Consider the following 6,000-nt stretch of genomic DNA (forward strand, 5'->3'; position numbering starts at 1 on the left):
GCTGCTGCAGGAGGCAGAGTTGAGCTTCTTTCAGATTGCAAGTATGAAATACATTTACATCACTGAACTTGAGCAGTGTTTCCGAGTTTTACATAGTTTTTTGTAGAAGGAGTGTGAAAATGCAATAATGAAACCATCTTAAAAAATAGAGTGGTTTACTGTAAAGAATGGGCAAACACATGTATTGTTTAAGAAGAAAACTGATGATTTGTGGTCCGTTGTTTAGTCAGCCTAAAGATGACACTCTTTTCTCCTGCGGAAGTCAGAGTAGACCTGTGTACACTCTGACACATAGTTTAGCTTCTTATCTGTTACTGAAGATCTAGATAAAAGCCTTAGTGTCTGTTGTTGTGCTTTCTAAGCCATTTTCTTATGGGTGTGGTGTTATTTTAATGGGAAGAATACGGCTGTTCTGTATCAGGTTGATGTGATACTTCAGAGGCCTGCATTTTTTAAAAACTTGATATTCTTTTGGCTTGACAGACTTTCTGTTCAGATAAGTAGCAGCACATAATGCTACTAAACAGTTGGAAATCAGAGCAAAAGACATTTATATTCCCTTATAAATGCTGTAAGAAGCTAATAGGGAATATGAAGTTTAATATGGAATATTAGAGAGATGTGGAATTTGACATTTAGATACCTGCTTGTACCCATCCTCTAATTGGACGGAAAAAAGATAATGAAGTCGCAGAAAATGCCAACGTGTGGTCCAACTGTATATGTCTGAAACTGTCCAGTAATGCTCAAATTCAGCTGACTAAGATTGTCAACACTATGGATAGTCCTTAGGGACTGCCTTTTACTGAGAACCCAATTCCAATTCCAGGTGTATCTAGAAAAGAAGGTTAGAGTTGGAACCTACTGTGAGATACACAAGATGAATAAAAAAAATTTACAATGTTTTTTTAGTTTCACCCTTCTATATAAATAGTATGCTTTTGCTTTTTGGTGAGTTTTGTGAGTATGAAATAATGTATACAAAGCTCCCCACGCAAATCAGAATTCATCAAAAAAAAGAAATAAATCTGTTTCCAATTTAGCTCCCCACGAATCAGAATTCATCAAAAAAAAGAAATAAATCTGTTTCCAATTTAATCTGGTTCCAGCCCCCTCTCCCATTTAATATTGCTGTCCTGTGCCTTAATAAAGAATGTCTTTCATTCGAGATCCATGCAAAGTGAGCTTCATAGAATTCCTTGCTTGTATTTCCTTGTAGGATCAAAACTTTGAGTGGGCTAAGGCTCATTTGTGGGGATCTAAGGATAAGAAAGTTGTGTTCAAATTATGAGTGGCACTTGTGGTAGGAAGGCTTCTTCAGAAATTTTCTCTCATTGTACCTCTGATTTTCTCTGTCTTCGATTTTTCTTTTCATCTTTATTAATCTGATGACTCGATCTTTTTTTTCTCTTCTAAGCTGTCTTAAATAGTTAGGTTTTAATACTTCATACAGAGCCTAGTAATTTAAAAATGGGACTCTCCTGTGTTCAAAAACTATTATGTGTTGTCTACACAGTTAGTTCATCTGATAAAGTTGCATTTTGATTCTATATTTTAACCCTAACAAGAAAGGGATATCCTTAACTCATCAGTGCTTAGAATGCAGTTCCATTGGGGAAAAAAGTAAACTGCTGAAAGGGGGAGGCCTTTCTTATCCAGCAGAGGTGATGCAAGACCTTTCAGTGATTCAACTTCCTAACCTGGTAGAAGCATTTACTTCTTTTTCTGGGTCAATGACTTATATTGACACTCAGAGGGCTCTGGCAAGTGTTTGAATGCAATATAAGGAAGGGATCAGAAGGTGGGTGAGAGGTGGAGAGATGGCCTTTCAGTGCTGTGAGACTCGGCTCTTCACAGAACTACAGCCTTTGCTAATCTTTCTATGAAGTTTGTACACGGAAAATGGTTTACTCACAAGAAGTTTTCCTGTAAATCATGACCATCAGGGTTTAAAAACCCACAACTGTTAGTATCTTAGTACTTGCCTTTGGAAGTTTGCTGTAACACAGTGGTGAAAATCTACAGAGAAGGTAAATAGCACCATGTTCCATATGGAGCTGTTGGATTCCAGTATGGCAAAAATGAACAGATTCTGAGCTGCAAGCACACAACGTAGGAGTTCTCTTAGAGATCACCCTTATATTTTAAGAAATTAAATACTGAAGTTCCCATAATGATCAGATGTGTTATTCTTACTTTGACAAGGTACGTGTGTTAAACTAATAAAATTTCTTTGCACAAATAAAACACAGACTACTAGTTGGGGAACAGTTTGATTGGTTTGTCTGTTGATGGCAGTTAGGCTCTGTATACTAATCTTTTCTCAGTATTGTCACAATCTGTGGGCGCTAAAAAGACAGGTACTCAACAGGACTTGGATCCAGAACTCCTGATTTGTCACTCTAGAGGGGAGCCTGCTACCAGCAGGTGTGCAGTGGTCTCCATACCAGCTTGTTTTATTGGAGCATCTGTGATGCAAGTAGATTGAAACCTCTTAACAAAGAATGAAATACCATTAATGCTTTAAGGAACAAAACTCAGAAAGATTCACCTGTTAACCCCAATGATTTTTTTTAAAGTTTAAAAGAACACATTCTGAAGTGCTTAGCTGGTTTTGAGTTGTTGCAGGTATTTTGGGTGTGTGGGTTGTAGCACAGGCTAAGTGACAGGGATCTTGGAGGATGAACAGCTTTGCTTCTTTTTGTGTCCTTGCAAACTGTTGGTTTTCCTCCAAAAGCATTATTGCCCTAGTCCTTGTGAACCTGATTTGAAAATCAGTGAACAGTATATGCAGGCATTTTTCCTAGAAATGCCACAGTCAGACTTTTCTTATTTCTTACAACTACCAAAACTTGAGAGGCAATGTTTAGCCAATTAGCATTATAATTGCCTTCATTTGCTCCTCTCAGAACTCTGTCTTTTGTCCATGTCATGTGTGTAATGACCTCATTCACATGACACTAATTTTTTCATTTCTTTGTAGGAGAGCTCTGATGTTGGTAGATAAACATGTTCAAAATCGTATGCCACTTGCGTTATCCGGGAGCTCACTTGAGTCATACAGCTGTGGAAGGCAGGAAGGATAAGATAGGCTAGATAGATCAAGCATGACTCTCAGCTGCCCACTCCCTCTGTTGGCTATAGAGATTTATGTGAGAGCATAATTTACCCATCCTTCTGGTACAGGCATCCAGGCCCAGAATTTTAAAGGCAGTTTGTTAATGCACCTGACTCCCACTGACTTTACCCTAGTGTGCGCAAGTGTTTGTTTACATACAAATCATAAAATGTGTGAGAATCTCAAGTTGTGTCAGGGTGCTGGGGGAGTTTCCATTCTTCTTGTCAGCATTAGAATTTGGGAAATACTAAGGATTTTTAGTTGCTAGACTGGTATGGAAAGTACCTTCTTGGATCTAAGGATACAGGAAGTATTGAAGGGCTTTGGGTACCCAAATGCATTTTTAAGTGTAGGAGCCTCAGAGGCCATGGTGATGGGCAGCAGCAAAATAAGACCCACAAAAAAACCCACAAAACACAAACCCCCCTCCAAACTAGAATAGACCAAAAGCTTTTCTTGCTCAAGAATTGTTGCCTCTGTCACAATGATGAATGCTATCAGCTCATTCCTTTTTTTCACTGTGCAGATAATGTGAGGCTCTAATGCTTCTAGTTGTAAAATCAACTGCCTGCTGCCTGCTTAAAAAAAGGCGGGGGTGGGGAGAAATAACTTGTACCCTGTGAATCAAACAAAAAGTGTCTTGACTCTGGCATGCCCTCAGACATTACATCACCACTCAGCCTTTTCTGTTGACATTACACTGGTATAGGAGAGTTTCAGGAATGCACCACTCGGTACTGCAGACTGCTCCAACTCCCTATAAAGTTACAGCCTTCGTTATGTTGAAGTCTGTGTGCTAAATAGCCCTGGTTAGGGACAACCCAGTTTTTAGCAGGACAGAATTATTACATGAATGTAACCCTTCCAATAACAGGATTAGCTGTATAGGTGCCAGGGGTCTTACATGGTTGTGCACTGCCTTTGTAAAGAAATAGAACTTTTTTTTCTGTGTTCTTTCTGTCATCTAACTTAAAGGCCATTTATCTCAGGAAGTAGTACTTATCAATGTCTAGCTTTAAAAACTAAAAAGAAGAAAGGGAATTATTCTTCTAAAGAATATATTGTGAGTTTCCTGTGCACAGAAGAATTCTTAATTAATAGTAGCTTATTGCAGTCAGCATTTCTTAATGTATGAAAAGCACTCAGTGTACAAATATGTTGCTGTGCTTGGATAAAAAGAAAATCAATGTCTTACTCTGGCTTCTTCCAAGAATTACTGATGAGGTTGTATTTTGTTTCTTACTTTATCTAAATGGCAGTTTAAATCCCAGCTATATGCATAACATTACGTACATATAAAATACATACATGGGTAATTTATCTGGCTGTGAAATTACTTACTTATTTCTTCCCCATCCCTTTTGGTAATTGACATGGGAGGGTCATACTGAAAATGTCTCTTCAGAGTCAGGGTCTTGACAGAAGGGTCTGGGAGTTTTCTTTAACTCTTCCTATTCTGATCACCTCTTCCCGCATTCCCTGAGGCATCCTACCAGGCTCATTTCCTGTCTCCCTTCTCTTCTGCATTCCTGTAAGCCCTTGGGGGAGGTTTTTAGACCTCTGGACAGTAATGCATTAGCCCAAAGGGACCCATACTGAAGCTAAATTCTGGTGGAGTAGAACCCTGACTCAGGAGATTTTGAGGTTTGCAGGCTTCGTGTTCCTCATAGTGCATCACAAGAGATCCGCAGTTTAGTAGCATCCCTTGCACGACTGGAGAGAGGGAAGGGAAGGGAGAGTGAGCAGGAGTGCACTGCTAAAAATGACACACAATGGGTGCTGCACTGACAGTGTTTCTTGTTGAGCTGTTAAAACTAGGCCTTGTCTAGATACTGAAAAAGCAACTATGAATTCTGGAGGATTTTGACTAATAGAATATTTGATTTAATGTGTATTTGAAAAAGTGAAGTAACAGATGGCTGAAAAAGACAAAAGAGAGCAATTGGGGTATATGCAGTTTCAGCCATGTACAGAAGAGTCCCCTTCATATGCTCAGATAAACTTGTTGTTGCTTTCTTTGGAACGTAATAGGAATATTTTCCCTGCCATAGAAATCCACAGTGAGGGTTTGTAAGTTGCTTTTGTTCATGAATAAAATTACTGTTACGGCCTTTCTGCATGGCAAAAAGGCAGCTGTAAAAATGTTGATGGATTGTTCCTGATGATGCTTCTGTAAGCGTTTAAAACTGCCCCACACAGAGTTGGCTGTTTATAAGATTAGGGATTTAGGGAGTGGGAATACAAATGTTTGGCTTTGAATTTTATGTACTAGAAGCAATTTGCGTTTCTCCAGTCTGCTGTGTCACAGCTTTTCTTTTTCCAGTTCATGAGATAGGCATGCTTCTTACTGAGGAACAAAGTTTCTGTTGTAAAAAGCCTTTGGACGTACCTGCTTGATTCTCAGGCCAAGATGGAAAACTTTTAAGCTCTTTTTTGTGCCAGGTTCAACCTTCCTGAAAAACAGTCTCAAACAGTACAGGTTGCAAGCTGCTGTCCTGGCTAGTATGAAAAAAGTTGGCTGTTTTCAAAGCAAACGTGTTTCCTACTACCACAATGCTGTGAGCCTTAGTTGTAGATTACTCTTTAAGTTTGTTAAGTATTGCAAAAAGATATGATTTGCACCCTAGAATTTATTACAAAGCAGAAGATAAAAGAATGTATAGGTATACTTTCTTGTAGGTAAATTATTTTCTCAACTGCAAGTTTTCCAAAACACATTTCAGAAATACCTTTCCCAGTTACATCTCTTCTTACTTTAGGTTTTGTCATTGAGAGACAGCAGCAAGAGGTTAATAGAATCATAGAATCATAGAATCATAGAATCATTGAGGTTGGAAAGGACCTCTAAGATCATCGAGTCCAACCGTCAACCCAACACCACC

At 38.8% G+C, this 6,000-nt stretch overlaps 1 protein-coding gene across 1 annotated transcript in view; it reads left to right on the plus strand.

Annotated features, from left to right (window-relative positions):
- The window catches only part of DCAF5 (DDB1 and CUL4 associated factor 5), a 73,706-nt gene that overhangs the window by 39,248 nt on the left and 28,458 nt on the right, over nt 1-6,000 (plus strand). The window lies entirely within an intron of this gene.

Source organism: Aptenodytes forsteri, unplaced genomic scaffold, assembly GCF_000699145.1.
Source record: "Aptenodytes forsteri isolate BGI_AS27 unplaced genomic scaffold, ASM69914v1 Scaffold3, whole genome shotgun sequence".
NCBI lineage: Eukaryota > Metazoa > Chordata > Aves > Sphenisciformes > Spheniscidae > Aptenodytes > Aptenodytes forsteri.